This window comes from Suricata suricatta, chromosome 11 (assembly GCF_006229205.1).
Source record: "Suricata suricatta isolate VVHF042 chromosome 11, meerkat_22Aug2017_6uvM2_HiC, whole genome shotgun sequence".
Taxonomy (NCBI): domain Eukaryota; kingdom Metazoa; phylum Chordata; class Mammalia; order Carnivora; family Herpestidae; genus Suricata; species Suricata suricatta.
In genome coordinates this window covers 86410639-86427245 of record NC_043710.1, presented here as the reverse complement: position 1 = coordinate 86427245, position 16607 = coordinate 86410639, and positions in this window count along the sequence as shown.

Sequence of the window (16607 nt, the reverse complement as noted above, 5' to 3'; positions counted from 1 at the left end):
TATAAAAGGCACATGAATAATTATTTTGTTGGTCTTCAAATGTAGAAAACACTCTCTTTTTTGGAGTGACTAGCTGAAACTTGGAAATTGTGTATAAATTAGTTGGATCAGTCTCCTAAAATTAACCCTCTTGTGTTCATTTCTTCATTCAAACAATAGACATTTACTTACCATTCATAATGTGCTGGGAAAGTTCCTGGGAAAGAAAAACTCCTCAAGATTCTCTAATTTGCATAAGGCATTATAGTTTACAGGGATACCTCACTGTACACGTCTTCTAATTTATCTTCATATAGTCCACATTTTCCCAGGCTCCCTCCAGCCTGTGAGTGGGACCATTAACAGAAAAAAAAATAGCTCTATTGGCTTATTGCCCCCACCTATATAGTTAAGTACATTAAAGGGCACCTGGATCGCTCTGCTCCATCGGTTGTGTTGAACTCTTGATTTCAGCTCAAGTCATGATCTCACAGTTCATGAGTTTGAGCCCCTCATGAGGCTCTGCACTGACAGCATGGAGCTTGCTTGAAATTCTGTCTCTCTGTCTCTCTGCCCCTTCCCCACTCACATAAACTCTCTCTCTCTCTCTCTCTCTCTCTCTCTCTCTCTCTCACTCTCTCAAAATAAATATTTAGTTAAGTTTATCAAGATCCTACTTCATTCTCTATACTAATCATTTCTGGGAGTACCTAAGAGTTTCACCTGTGTAATGGAGAGGAAAAAAATAGAGTGATTTAATGCCCTCAATTTTCACTGGTGTCCAAAGCCCATGATCCTGGCACCCTGCCTCCTGAGAGGCCAGTACTCTGGCTGCCCTGTCCTGATTCTCCTTCCCAAAGAAACCTAAGTGGTACTTCAGAATCTCCTTCTATCCTTCCATCCTTATGACTCTGGAGCCTATGCTTTCCTTGCACCAATGGAGGCGTGGCTCATCTGCCCCACTGGCTTTCCTACTCCTCCAGCTGGACACTAAGGTATCCATGTCCTGCATCTTACAGAGCCCCTCTCAGCCATGCCTGTACTTCTTCCTCCAGGAGAGCTTGGAGAGTTTTGTGGTGGGTAACCAGAGGCAGAGATAAGACTCCAGTCTATCTTCTCCATGCCCCACTGCCTCCAGTTTTATCTCAGGTGCTTAGACACAAGCCCCTGATGCCCTTCTTACCTTGCAAACTAAGGCTGGTAAATGAGACTTTGGGGTAGATAGGGACATAGACTTCATTCCCAGTAACCCTTCAAGGAAACATAGCACATTCATACTGCATAAGACCTGAGTGATTCAATAACATATCTTTGATCACACAGTTAGTAAGTAGCAAAAAAAGGCATTTGAGTCCAACTCTTTTACCTCTGAACACTTTCTTTCTCAGCTCTGACCCTAAGTCATAAAGTGGTTGCAAGTAAAAGGCTTTGTTGCTGAGCTTCTCATCTCTTAGCCAAATTTGAAAAGAAGACGAGAATAAATGCATGTCCTTGTCCTTTTTTCTCCCCCACCCCGAAACGGAGTTTCTACAGACTGCCTAACACTGAATATGGGAAATCAGAAATGGGGAAAAAATCCAGTTTGATCGTGAGCTAAAATCACATCCCCTTCATTATCCCCTATTCCCTTTGTAGACAATGACTGTGAAAAGCACATAATTGGGAGGAAAGTCTATTTTGCCCTGGATCTGCCACCTGAGGCTTGAAGAAGAATAAAAGCTTCTTGCTCTGAAAAGGATTGAGTGAGGTCAAAAGACCCACTTGCCTAGATTCTGCATTGATGGATGGGTATTAGTTGCTTGAGTTTGTGTTGGGACCTCAGATGTTCAGAACATCTCTTCCCTGAATCCTAACCATAAATACTGCCTTATACCTGTAAACACCAAGAATCCTTTCAAAAAAAAAAGAAAGAATATATATATATATGTATGTATATACACACACATATATATGCACACATGGATATATATATATCCAGAAAAACAGTTAGTACATAGTAACCAAGGGCATGCTGTTTTCCAAATTTAGTTGAAGCAAAAGAAAATAGCGCCACCAAACCTACAAAGCACAAGTAGGCAACAAACTAAACAAAACTGATTTGTGTTTGGCTTTCTTTTGTTTGAAGTTACAATGTGCAAGGCTTATTAAGTTGCTTTGTGCCACAAACCGTTCAGAAATCTGACATAGCATATGAATCTCTTCTTAGAATTCTGCTTTTCAGTGTACGCAGTAAAATACAAAGGCTTATGAAGTAAGCTATATCGAAATATAGTAATCAAACTTTTTTTTTACTTTTAAAGTTTATTTATTTTTGAGAGAGAAACTGAGGATGAGCAGGGGAGGGACAGAGAGAGAAGGAGGCATAGAATCCAAAGCAGACTCTAGGCTCTGAGCTGTCAGCATAGAGCCCAATGCAGGGCTTGAACTCATGGACCATGAGTTCGGATCATGACTTGAGCCGAAATAGGACGCTTAACCAACTGACCCACCCAGATACCCCAATCAAACTATTTTTAAATGAGTTCTATAGTTCTATAAGTGCATCTTTATTATCACCTTACGTAAAAGAATCAAGCAGAGAGACAAAGTAGTGATATGAAAATAATCCCTAACAAAGTCACAAGTACTGCTTATATTGTTATAATTTGTTGGCTTCATTGATACAAAGAAATGTCCAATTCCAATTAGAATTTACTATTTCAGTAAAGTTTGTGGACCCCCTGGATTCTACCTCAGATCGTTTGGGGGAGCTTACAGATTCTCAGTTAAGAAGCCTTGCAATACCGTGACAAGGGGCAGGATGTGGATTGAAGATGACAGCCAGGTCTGGGCATTTCTCAGCTTTTTCTCTAAAAGAAATTAAATGTGGTTAAGTGTTCAGCAGGTGTCCTGCTTCTCTCTTTGAGGTCCTGCTTTTCTTTGGCTCCTGCTACCCAGTGGCTTACCTATCAAGACTCCAGTCACATCAGCACCCTCTCTGTCTCTTTTAGTCCTGATGTTTAAAACTCACGCCTTATATATTAAAAAAAAGTGGCCTCTGGCTTACCTGAGACATGATCAGCATAGTGAGAAAATCTTCAGCCACAATCAAGGCCCCATTTAGGGGCCTTTCAGAACATGGAAGTCTCCCCAGCACTGCTTCTTTTCTGACCATGAACCAGCACTTGTTGCCATTTTCCGCAGTTGGTCCCTGGGAGAACAAAATGACTATACACAAAAGTGAAGGAAAGTTCCTGAAGAAGAGGGGAGATTGCCCCAGGCCATCGAACCCAGTAATACAGTGCAGCGGTGGCTGCCACACACTTAGCACTAAAGCACACGGCAGCAAAGAGGAAACACCCGTGATCAGTGGGCAAACCAAAGTGCAGATTTCACAGATTAATAACGAGCCAAGAGCCCCACCTGCACCCACCAAGCATTAGGATCTAAAGACTAGATCTGCAATGTAGAAAAAGCTTCCAAGACTTGAGGATATCTGTCTGCCTTTTCCTGTGTCATTCTGGAGCACTATTTAACAGGTCTCCCCAAAGAAGCATTAACATTTCTAGGACCTTGTAGCATTTCTTTTCTAACTTTAATTAAAACTTTAAAGTTAAACAATCTTGCAGATTTGTATCTTCTAGCAATGCAATGGTTTATGTTCCAAAGGGAAAAACAAAAACAAAACTCCAAAGCTATGGTATTATTGCCAATAAGGCATTAAATAGTTTTGTTTCTAATCTTATTCTGACATTCTTCTTTTATTGGTTATTGCCCATAAATATCCAGGTTCTGAGTTTTACCACCTTACTAGTTTCCCCATCAATTAATATGTTGAAGAAAATTGTTGACATGTACCAATTGTGTATTTGTATGAACCTGTTTCTAGCTTTTTGGAAAGTATAATTTGATGGTTGTTTGAACTAACTCTTTCTGAACTGACAAGACTATCTCCAGTGTCCACCAGAGTCACAATGATCCATATCCCAAAGAACAAGTGAGTGGTCTTGACACTGGGTATGCTCCCTGGGTCTCCGTGAATTGAAGAGCCTCAAATGATTCAGGCCAAGGGAAGTTTAGGGGAACCATTTGCTTCAGTCACAGATTAAACCGGTGGTTCTCAAACTGTAGAGCATATTATGATCATTTGCAGGGCACACAGATCTTTGGACCCCACTCCTGGAGTTTCTGATTTAGTAGGTCCAGGGTACAGCCTGAGAATTTGCATTTCCGACAAGTTCTCAGGTTTGCTCATGCTGCTAGTCTGGGAGGCTTTGGCAGAGGTGAGGAAACAGACTCAGCTGGGGCTCAAGCTTAGATTTTCAAAAGCATTCTGCCCTAATACAGCAGTAAGAAAGACCTTAAGCTTTGTAAGTTAGAATCTTTGAAATTATTTTTTCCCAGGACCTTTCTCCGTTTTTCTTGGGTGCTGGACATATTCTGTTGCTTTGTATTCTGGGGTTATTCCTCTCCCCCGCTTCCCTTCTTCCTTCCCTTGAACTACAGGCAAGTGCAAGTGTAGCTTTGTGTTCTCTCAGGGCTAGGTCCTCTGCCCCCAGCAATGGTGCACAGAGTCCCAGGACTGGCGGCATATCTACCAGTGATGGCTGAGCAGTCCTGGTGTCCTGAAAGCTGCACCCATTTGCCTGATGGATGGGTGCTGTCAGTGCTACAGGCTATCTCCCCTTTGGCGTCACGCAGATAGATGGAAAAGTTTCTCACTAACATGCACTTCCCTCCATCCAGCTCATACCATTTGCACTTTAACTAGCCAAGGTCAGGATGCAGGAAGCAAAAGCCTTAGAAGGCATTTCTGTGTCTCTCCATTAAAGGACACATCATTTTTATTTAGCATTTTCCTGCCTATGTGTTCTCTCTTATTCCTATTTTCATTAAGCTGACCAATTAAAAATTATTGATTAATCATCACTCTGTGCAAGTCTCCATGTTAGGTTCTCAGGGATACTGAAAATCAAAGGAATGAGTGAATAAATGAATGAATGAATAACAAAATAGGGTATGAACCCTGTCTTTCAGAAATTCATCATCTTTTTTTTAAACTACTCCACCCCGGAGTCAACCTCAAGCTAGCTCTAAACCACATCTGTCTGAAACCTGCCTTTTTCTCCAGGGTTCCAAAGTTTGTTTTGTGCTATGAAAATATCAGGTTGTTGACCTTGCTCCTTTGTTGGCGTGTGTCTCTGCTGTACCTGGACATTTTTATTCCTCTCTTGTGCATGTATTTATCTTATGTGACTGGGTTAAGATAAAGACTCCAGGTAACCAGGAGCAGCCAGTTGCCTGACTCCCTGCTGGTAGATGCTGCCTTTGAAACTGAAGACCTTTCTCCTCCTTTTCATTTTGTTTTCTGATGCAAAATTCCTGAAATGAGCCTGTTGAAGTTCCAGACATACTTCTTACATCTGCTGTGAATTTCTGAGGTTATAAACTCGACACATTATACTGGTTTGGGACTTCATATGTCACACTGGTCATTCACCCCCTGCCAGAGAGCTACTATTTCTGTCCCCATTGGACCTTAGCTTGCCCAGATTGCCTTCAAATCCTGTCATCCACAGCTTCTCCAGCCAAGCTCTGTCCAAGGTGCTTTCTAATACTACACCGAGCCCCTTGGTCTCCCTCTTGTAGTTTCCCACACTGTTTCCCTCCTCTTTGGCCATCATGCCTCCAATGGAAGAATGGCTAGAAAAACAAGGAGTCATTAAATGTCAACCTCTGCTTGCTTCATCTGTTATCTTCAGGTGAAAGCACATGGGAGGGGCTATAGAATGAGCCTTTTGTTAAAGAAATCATTTTGCCTTAATGTTCTTTTCTGTTTGGTAATTAGTTGAAAGGGCAGGTGTATCAAAGAAGGCATTTGTCTCCAAGGAATGGACACATTCCATAGGAACCTCTTCATCTATACTCATTTCTACTTCCTCTCTGACTTCAAAATACTAGATTTTCTGCCTACATGTTAGGGGATTTATTAGTCCTACTTATCATTCCCACACTCTCCTCCACTGAATTATCCACACTGCCCTCCTCTAAATGAATAACCCCTTCCCTTAATGTCGTCTAAGTCATTCATCCAATAGAAGCAATGCTCACTTTATCATCTTCCATCTTCAAAGTGTGCCCTAACATCTCTTCTAGATTATAGAGCATCCTAACATGACTTAGCAACTTCTTTGAAGTCAAGCTAACTTGAGTTTTAATTCTAGTTCTATTCACAATTAGTATCTGTTTTGGGAGAAACTACTTTGTTTCAAATTCCTCATTTGTGTGATAACACTAATGATACCTTTTTTGGAAGGGTGTGGTTTCTTGGAAGGATTTCTTGAGCATCAACTCAACCATAAGTCATGCTGATCTTAGTTTGCCTATCAAATCAGGGTACTTTAATTGGTGGCTGCTATTATTATTTTTTATTACTTATCAAGATAACTACAGAGAGTGGGCAGATAGCATGAATTAGTCCATTTGACAAGCAGTGAACTGATATTAATGACAAGATCCAATGCCTGTATTTGTAAGCTTTGATAAGACTGACTACCTGTTTAGGTGAACTGCAGAGACTGTCCTTGGACTAGGCAGGAAACACTCTCTGGGATGAGAGTAATTGCATTATAAATAGACCAGAGATAACTGGATAAACACCTTTCTTGTGACTTTATATAGTATGGAACAGACACCCTGTTGCTATTGTAGGTTTTTGTTTCTGTTTTGTTTTTTGCTCCCCAATATCTAGGTTATCTTTAAACAGTTGAGAAGGAAAAAAAAATACTTGCTGTTTTGCAGGGTTTGATTTCCAAGAATGTTTACCATTTCAGTTCAGCCAGAGACAAAAATCCTTTTCAATTTCCCCAGTCTCCAATTATTCATGAAAAACATCAAACTGAGAAACAAAGGCTTTTCTTTAAGAAAAAAAATGAACGGGTGTTTTTCAACCTCAGCAACATCAAACAATTTTTCACATTGAATGGTGACAACTTCAAGAGAAAAGGCTGTGATTCTATCATTTTGCTAAGGAAACCCTTCTTTTTCCTGGTGTGCTCTCTTGTTAATAATTTAAAAGTCAGCAATTTCCAAGCCAAATTATTCTTTGCTTACGAGAACTGTCGCCAGGTACCTCTGTCTCAAGATGCTGCCCCAAATCCTGGGGCTAAAACATGACATGAATAAATTGATAAACAAATTTTAGTGGGAGTCAAAAATAAAGTAACAAATTTAGAGGACAGTGCAGTGGATCTTTTCTTTAACAATGGTGTCTTGGTTATATTGTTCAAAGAAAAAATAAACAATTTTTAGAAAAATGTGGGCTTTTTCCACAATTAAAGTGTTAGAATAAAAGAATAATTTGGTCAACACTTATTCATTTTCTATTAAGTATCACAACAAGGACATATACATTTCAAGAGATATATCATGTATCACTAATTTTTACTAATATCAATAATATTTTAGTGTTGAGGGTAGGCATATTAAATATTTATTTATATTCCTAAGATTTTGACACTAGCATTTGTTAATTCCTGTTCACTCAACATGTTAGATGTACATTAATAAATGGCAGGGGGATTGGTCAAGACTGGCTACAAAGCCCTAGCTTTGCACATACAATGATAAGTTCTCTGGAAATTCCAGGTACAAGGCACGGATCCCCTTCTGCACAAGAGAATCAAGGTCTAGCGGGGAAAGCAAGAAGCAGGCATATATCCCATTGAATAAAATTTAAGTTTCAGAATAAAAGGATGAAATAAAAAAAGATGCCATGAATTGAATGTGCTCAAGCCCAGTTCAACCACTTGGATTGCACTATGGGTCAGAGGAGGGCAACATTATTATAGGCTGAGGTCTCCTTGGGATCCCTTCCATGAGGAAGTAGGAACTGACCTGCATGTTTGCTCACTTAATGAAATTAAAGAAAGAACTAGATCAGGTCCAGGAAAAACATTTCTTTTTTATCACAAAGTAGCATTCATGTAAAAAATATACTTTACAGTTACCGTTATTAATGAAAGAATCAGCCTCACCAAAATACATTTGGACAAAGTGGATATCTTCGTAACAATTAACACAGATTCAAAACTCCTGAAAAACTTTTATGAAATCTCAACGGATTAAACCTGGAAAAAACTTTTGAAGGTAAGTAATTCAACACTTCATTTTATAGACCAAAAAAAAGGTGGGTGGGTGCTTGGAGATTAGAAGTAATTTACCCAAAGACTGAATAGTGACAGAGCAGAACTAGAACCCAAGTGTTCCATGGCCAAATGGAGTTCCTGTTTGTAAAAAGATCTATTATTTAAGTAAAGTTAATATCTCAAGGTATATTTGTTACAGGTGCACAACACAGTCCTTACACAATTCTATGCATAACACAAGGCCTGCCATAAGTGTAGTTACCATCTGTCACCATACAGCATTATTAGTGGCTGTATTCCCTGTGCCAAACTTTTCATCTTTTGATCTCTGTGATTTATTTATTTTATAACTGGAAGTATGTACTTCTTAATCCCCTTCACCTATTTTGCCCATCCCTCTACCCACCTCCCCTCCAGCAATGACCATTTTTCTTACAGCCCATCATCTCTCTCCCTTCAGTTTTGCAAAGCAGAATTTAAGAATAGAAATGTATAATGTTCAAAATCCAAAAGTGGATTATCGGTTTGTCCAGGTTGGAGCCAATAGTTCTCAAAGTCATAATTTTTCCAGTCTGCAGCAACAGTTAACAGTCGCTAAGAATACATTTCTTAGGGCTTTGTTCCTGTTGTTCTTTCCATTCTTAACTAGGATAATAAGTGAAGTTCAAGTAGAAAATAAATAATTTTTCCAGTGATTTGGAATAGACAACCTTGTTAGGGGCCCCATTTTGGTCACTTACCAAGAGAGCTCTCCAAAACCGTGACTCACTCATCTGTAAATTTCAAGTATTAATAGTACCTCACTCAAAGGACAAATGTGTTGGTCAATGTAAAAGTTATTTCTCCCCAAAAGAGGGCTATATAGAGGTAAGTTACATTGTTCAAGGCAGAGAAAACCAAAGATACATTTTACGGGAAACAGGTGAGAAGATTCTTTTTAGGAGGGGCATATGCAAGAGACAAGTATTTGAATGGCAGATGTTATTCTTTATTTTAAAGCTGAAAGAAAAAGAATGGATGTGCTTGAATCAGAGAAATATTTATATGTAACCTGAAGGGGAAAATGATTATTTTGGAAGAGGTGTGTTTGAGATTCAGTAGACTTCACCTTTACCAAGAGCAGATCTATTTTGGCCTTAAGCTCCACATTCTCTGTCACCTAAGATATTATGTTTCATATGTGATAGGTACTTAATAAAGCATGCTGAATGAATGAATGCCTGAATACATAGTTGAAGGTAGTCTCCCAACTTAGTATTTTTGGTACAAAAAATTTGCATCATCTTCCAAATGAAATGTTAAATCTTATTCTTGTGTGCTCTAAATAAACTCCGTAGAGACTTTCCTCACATTTTCAAATATGTATGATCATCTCACTTCCATTAACATCCTCCTAGGAGATTCCCTTGGGTAGTCCATGTCAACAGGTCAGCAATGTTTTCTATCAGAGACAGAGAGTAAGTATTTTAAGCTTTGTGGGCCACATGGCCTCTGTCAGCAGCATGAAAGCAACTTCACATAAATGAATGGACATGGCTGGGCTCCATTAAATAAACATTGAAATTTGAATTTCACCTCATTCTCATATGTCATCAAATATTCTTCTGCTTCTTTTAAGACATCTAAAAACAGAACAGTCATTCTTAGTATGAAAACCTGGGACCAGCTGGATTTGGCTCAGGGTGGCAATTTATGGACAGTTGCCCTATCCTGATGACAGAATGAAGACACGCTTTCATTTCAGATTAGCACCCAAGCTGACACTCGGGAGCCACTGAGAGAGACTTATCCTAGGGCATACTTAGGAAAACTTCTAAATGATGCTATTTACTGTGGAAAGGATATGACCCACCTTGCCCAGACAGATTAACCTCTTCCCCTTGTAATGGTGGTAACTCAGCAAAGCAAAGACATGTTTGTGTTCTTTTGCCCTGAGGTCTGTCCTTCTTCCCTTCCTCTCTCCTCTCTGGTTTTCTTTCCTGACAACCTTGAGTTCACAAAGATGTATTCAGGCAGTTGATAGACTCTTTAATTCTCCCAAGATTTCAGGGACAGAGAGAAGACACGTTTAATGCAACTCTCTGTTATCACAGGCTAATAGGACGAAGTCCCTGCCCCTTCCCGTCTCAGAGCTGAGAATGGCAATCCGGACTCCTTTAGCAGTCCTTAGAGGCATGTTATAATGGAACAACTAGAGGTCATTAAAAGAGAACTGGCAGCTAATCCAGATAATGCTAAAAAAGTTATTTTTGACTGAATGAAAGGAGGGTAAGAATGCCAGTTAGTGGTGTGTGCATGTACGTGTGTGTGCCTGAGTCTGTTCATGCATGTATAATTTTTTAAAGTAAAGCAAGATCTGCAGTGGCTTTGCCTTGGCCACAGTGCTGCTTTGGAGTGACTCAGTTGTGTCGCATCTCAGATAGAAACGTAGATGCCCCAAGCACATTCACTGCCATGCTGTGTGAACTTGGAGGTCCCTTCAGCTCTGACACTTTAGGACTGTGGTATTCTGCTTTTGTATTGCTTTAAAAATATGCAGCACCTGAAAAGCATTTCCACTTATTCTTTTCTTTCTATGACATCATTAATGTTACAGGTGAAGATGAAAAGACCACCAAACTCTGAATAGAAGCAAGACAAGGTTTTATTATGGCTGGGCCAGACCTGATCCCTCTGATGTTAAGGAGCAGAGAACGGCCCGGAACAAAGGCAACAGTGAGCCTATATGGACTTTAGCAAGGCATCAAACACCGTCATTTAGTTAACCAATAGAAGCTTACAGCATTTCAGGACTCCCAGTTACCTTTTTATACACAGGCAGTAGTTTGGGCGGGTCCCTATCAACTTTAAAGTTCTTTGTCTCAAGAGGGTCTTGAAATGACCAATTACAGTTGGGCACTCCAGGCTCTGTGGAATAGTACCTATGTGACTTCCCACACGGATGCTTTGCCTGGTCAGCTTCAAAGAGGGGGGTAGGAGTACATTTTATGACCTAAGTTGTCTGTTTAGAAAGGAGGCTAAGCTATAGGGGTGGGACAGGGAGGATTCACACTTTCTGATAACCCCAACACAGAGCTATATGATAGTCACTACATAGTTAGTTAGAACAGTGAACAGAGAGACATATTTGCAAAGCAATTTACAGAAGCCAAAACAGCAGATTAATGATTTCCTATTATTCACTCAGTTTCGCTAACCTACAACAATTAAGTTAAAGATAGTTATACCAAGTGTTAAAAAGAGGAGATACTACTAAAATGGCAGGGCAATGGTCAGGGAGTGTGTTTTCAACTCTGAAGGATGGAACTTCATTTACAATTATGAGAAAAAATGAAAATCTGTCTTTCAACAACAAAAACTATTTGTTATATGTTGGCCTCTTTTGACATATGAATCTTCTAAGTCCTGGGCCTCTAAAACCTAGTGTTTAGACAAGGTGTCTGCTTAGTTCATTTCACCTTTTTTTCACCCCCATGCCACCCCGACCTTGCCATCCGCCATTTTCTGTTCTCAGACATCAGCAAGAGCCTCTAGTCTTATGACCACATGCCTATGGAAAAACACATCTTTATCATTTTCATACCAAACATCCACAGACACATATTTTTCAAGCACAGTCACATCTGCTCCACACTTTAGAAATAAATGATTTGTTTTTGTTCAACATGCTGACCTGAAGATTTGAGCTGTTAATTTTTACAAAATGCAGTAACAAATGTGTCCATGTACCCTCCCCCCACTCAGGAAAAACATTGCCCAGATGTTCATCAGACACAGCTGATGGCTGTTTTTAGATATGGCTCTTATTGATTCCACAGCACATTCCCTTTTCTGTAGTTCCTCTTGAGCAAGGGCAGTGAACTCGAATCCAATAATCACTGGGCCTTGTTATTATGGCTGCAGTCCTTCAAGGATAATAGAGGCCCCTCTATAATGATCAGGGCTTGAAAAGAGGAATCAATTTTCTAATTTGTCTCACTGAAACTAGATGTAAGAGTTCCAGAAAGAATAGTATCTTGAGTGACAGGAATCCTGTTTTCTGGTTTTGTTTTTTCTCTTAACATTCAAATGGCAGATTGTGAGAATAGCTCACAATCAAAACAATATCATAACATAACAGATGGAGATGAAAAGAATGGAATTTGTGGGGCACCTGGGTGGCTCAGTAGGTTAAGCATCTGACCCTTGATTTTGGCTCAGGTCATGATCTCATGGTTTATGGGTTTGAGCCCTGAACCAGGCTCTATGCCGACAGCAAGGAGACTGCTTGTGATTCTGTCTCTCACTCCCTCAATTCTGTGAGTCTTGCTAGCTCAAGGTAGTCCCTATTGCTTGAGGGTGCAGTTTTGGTTCCCATCAGGGGATGCTTTGCCCACAGGATCCTTTGTCTGAGTTAAGAGATAAGCTGGAAAGAATTTAATCAGTTAAAATACAGACTGAGGTCAAAATGGTGATAGTTGAAATTCTCTTTCAGACAATCTCATTTAGAAAAAGGAAAATAAGAAATATACTAGACATTGTTTATTAGGTAGATTCTGAAATCCTGAGATTCTAGAAACATGGAATTCCCATGCCCTGGGGGCAGAGGAAGTTCTTTTGGATTCTGCTCTCCTCTATGGGAGTCCTTTCCCTCTCCATTGTTCATCAGGGTGCCCGGCTCTGCTTTCTTGCAGATTCTGGCATTCTCTTTGTCCTTTCTAGCCTTGTCGACTCTGGACTTTATAAAGCAAGCCCTCTTGGAAGAGTCTACAAAGTTCAATTCCTGCTTTTTAGTCAGAACAGTTCGGGAACCCCAGAGTTAACAGTTAGATATTAAGGCCTCTTTGTCCATGCTTTGATTTTTGTTTATTTGTTTGTTTTCACAATGCAATTTTCCTCCTAAGTGATTAGGCCTTTGTTTAGTTATATCTGTATAGCTCCATGGACAGGAACCACAAGCCACATGATTTTTCACATATAATTCTAGAATCTGACTGATTTTGCTTTTTTAACTTTGTATCCTCTGCTTTTTCAATCTAAAAGCTACTCCCCTGAGTCTGTCTGGAATAGTAAGCAGGAAAACCATACACTTAATCAGAGAAACGTTTTTCCACTGAGAGGTTGTATTATGATAGGAAAAGGATAGGATAAAAGAGGCAGAAAGGGAAAGAATTAGGACCAGAGGTCACTGGGTGGGGAATGACATATTTTGGAATAATGCTGGGAGCATCTGACCACAGCAAATCTCCTCAAGTGACCCCCCCCCGCCCGCCACCCCGCAAGGTTTCCTTCAGGAATTTGACAAAAGGTCTGACTAAAAATAAGCAGACTGTAAAACCTATGACCAACAAGGAACTGGTAGGGCCATAGACCACCTCTCATACAATGGAAAGGAGCCAATCAAGAATGGAGAACTCAGCACCTAGAGTTATCCAGCCAATAAGGGTAGGATCTGAGAAGGAGCAAGTGGAAAGGGGTGGGGGAGGTGAGACCAAAACCTTATAAAACAGGGACCCTTGCCTGTTGTCTGTGGGCATTCACTTTAAAATGTCCCTCCTCTGTACAGAGAGCTTTCCTACTCTTCTTACTTTCTTATCTAATACTCTAATAAACTTTTGCCTGCTGCTCATTTTGTGTCTACCTCTTCATTCTTTGAAATGGCAAAACAACAAACCCTGGTTATTATGATTTAAAAAAAAATCCTGCAATAGTATCTTGAGTTACTTTAATCAACTGGGAAGTTTCCTTGGACTTTGGTTTCTTTGGTGTAATTGTTTAAACCCAAATCTTAATATTTGAGGGCTAGGAGCAGTAAAATTTTCAGCAATCCAAGGATCTGAATCTCTGCTCTTTCTATATTACTTTTGCTTCTGCTTACAAATCATCCAATCATTTCTTCATCTCATCTGGTTCTGTAATAGCTTGACCAACATAGCCAATAGTAGCATGCACTATTGACAGCCTTTCCCCAACCTTTCCCCCTAGAGTGACAAATTCAGTAGTTTAGTCTGTCTTTCCAGTTATGGCAGAAGTCCCTTTTACAGAACACTTTTTATCTCTGCCTAAAATGGATCTTCTTCAACTTTCCAACTCCCAACTCATAACCCAATGCCATATTGTTTAAGTGTTTTGTTGTTACTGTTGCTGTGACAACACACCACCCCTAGTGACAAATTTTTTATTAGTCATAGTGCGTAGAATACACTATGCCACAGTAACTAATAAACTCTCAAATCTCAGTGTGTTAACACAATAGAAGTTCATTTTTCTTGCTCAGCCCCATGTAAGCTTAGGAACTGCCCTCTAACTGGTGATTTAGATCCCAGGATGCTTTAGTCTAATGGCTCCTCCATCTTGTAAACTCCATGTCACTCTGGCTTCATTCCAACTGCAGATTGGGGAAAGATAGTGAATATGGAGAAGGCACACTGGACACTAAACTATAAATCACACCTCCTACAACCTAGAAGTAGAATATTTTACACTTACACTTATCTTACACTTATTTTTCTGTCCAGAATTATTCAGATTGCCAACCTGACTATAACAATGACCAGGAAATTAAAGAGGTTCATGGATATTACTCAGTATGAATAGTATTTACTACAAAGTTATCCAAAGTACACAAAAGATTCTATTAACAAGGAGTTAGTGGAAAGTGGATAGTAGATAAGGAGCTAATAAGATCTATCACAATGTATTTCAGCAGGTTGTTGTGAAGATAATACATGCAAAATATGTAGCACAATACCTGACACTTAAGTGTTCAGTAAATTGTATTTACTATTTTTCTAATGTTGTCATCACTTCTGTACATGTGAAATTGAATTGGAATATGTGCTCTTGAAGATTTCTTCCAGCCCCAATATTGTATATTTCTAATTTTCTCATGTCACCCTCTGGATGAGAGCATTGATATTAAGAAGATTTTCATCTTATATAAGAATGGTCTATTTTACAAGATTAATGGTTTTTCTGACAACTACACTGTCTTTTCTTTACTCATAAGTTGTTTTTTTTTCCACATAACTCATTACTATCACTGAGATTGACAAAATACATTTGACTAAATGTGTCTCCCCACTACCTCCTGAAAGCCAGAGTAGGCTTGTTGGGTTTCCATTTCCTGATGGCTTGAGGGATATTGTGTTTCAGACAAACATATCAAAGTAAAACTAACACAAGATCTCTAAAGGCCAATATGACACGGTAAGGAAATGGATAATCTAGAAACAGGTTTGTACAGTGGAAAAGTGATATCTGTGATAGTACGTATAAATATCTTCTTCAGTTTTCTGAATGTGCAACAGAGAACAAGAAGAAAGATCAGTCTTCCTCTGAAAAAAGAGCTCCTTTATTGCTTAAGAACAGATTGAGGGAAGATTCAGAAGAAGAATTAGATCAGTTCTCTCAAATATTAGAAACATATCATAATAAAAAGCCTAAACAGATTTAGCATGTGAATATAAATTAAATAGTCTTTCAAATATATAAACAATGATACTTACATAGATACTAATTGGTACTAATAGTATGAGAAATGGAAAAAATATGTAATAAATTCATGTTCAGTGGTTAATTATAGGGAGAGTTAAAAGTGAGATGGATAAAACTTCTGAGTAGTTAAAGATAATGGCAACTGCCTAAATGTACACTTCCTGTTTATTCTCCAAAAATAGTACAAAACAAAAAGGAAAAATAAAGACACATAAATTGTAAAACATAGTGTCCACACTGAGTGTAAACGAAAAAGGAAAAAAACTCCAAATTTTACTGGAAAGTTATTTGTGTTATTATCACAAAACTTTGCTGAAAACAACGGCAGTCCAATTAGAAAATAATGGGACACTTGAGTGACTCAATCAGTTGAGCGTCTGACTTGATTTTGGCTCAGGTCATGATCTCACAGTTCATGAGTTTGAGCCATGTTGGTATCTTCACTGACAGCACAGAGCCTGTTTAAGATTCTCTTTCTCCCTCTTTCCCCCCACCTTTGCTTGCTCTCTCTCTCTTGCTCACTCGCTCAAAATAAATAAATAAACATTAAAAAAAAAGATTCTAGTAGCTCATAACACTGAATCCCACAGTGGGGTTTTAGGTATGTGTGATTTTAAGCAGCTTTTCAAATGACATAGCTTCTGAAGAAATAAAAGAAAAGGAAAATACCTCTTTTGAAAACCTAATGAAAGACAGAATTTCAGGGTATCTCAAAAACAAAGACCATTAGAGGATCTACAACCCCTTCTCTGCTACTATGTAACAAAAACTTAGTTAAGAGACTGGACTTTTCCATACTGCTGATCGACAACACTAATGAGCTAGGAACTTTTTCAGACACTCCCAAAACCATAGTATGATTAGTAGTAAACTATGCATATCTATAGACCATTTCTACCAAAAGAAAAATTTTTAAATAAGAATTAACAGGGATGCCTAGGTAGGTTGGTCAGTTGAGACCTTTATTTCCACTCAGGTCAAAATCCCAGGGTCATGGGATCCAACCCAGCACTGGGCTCTGCACTG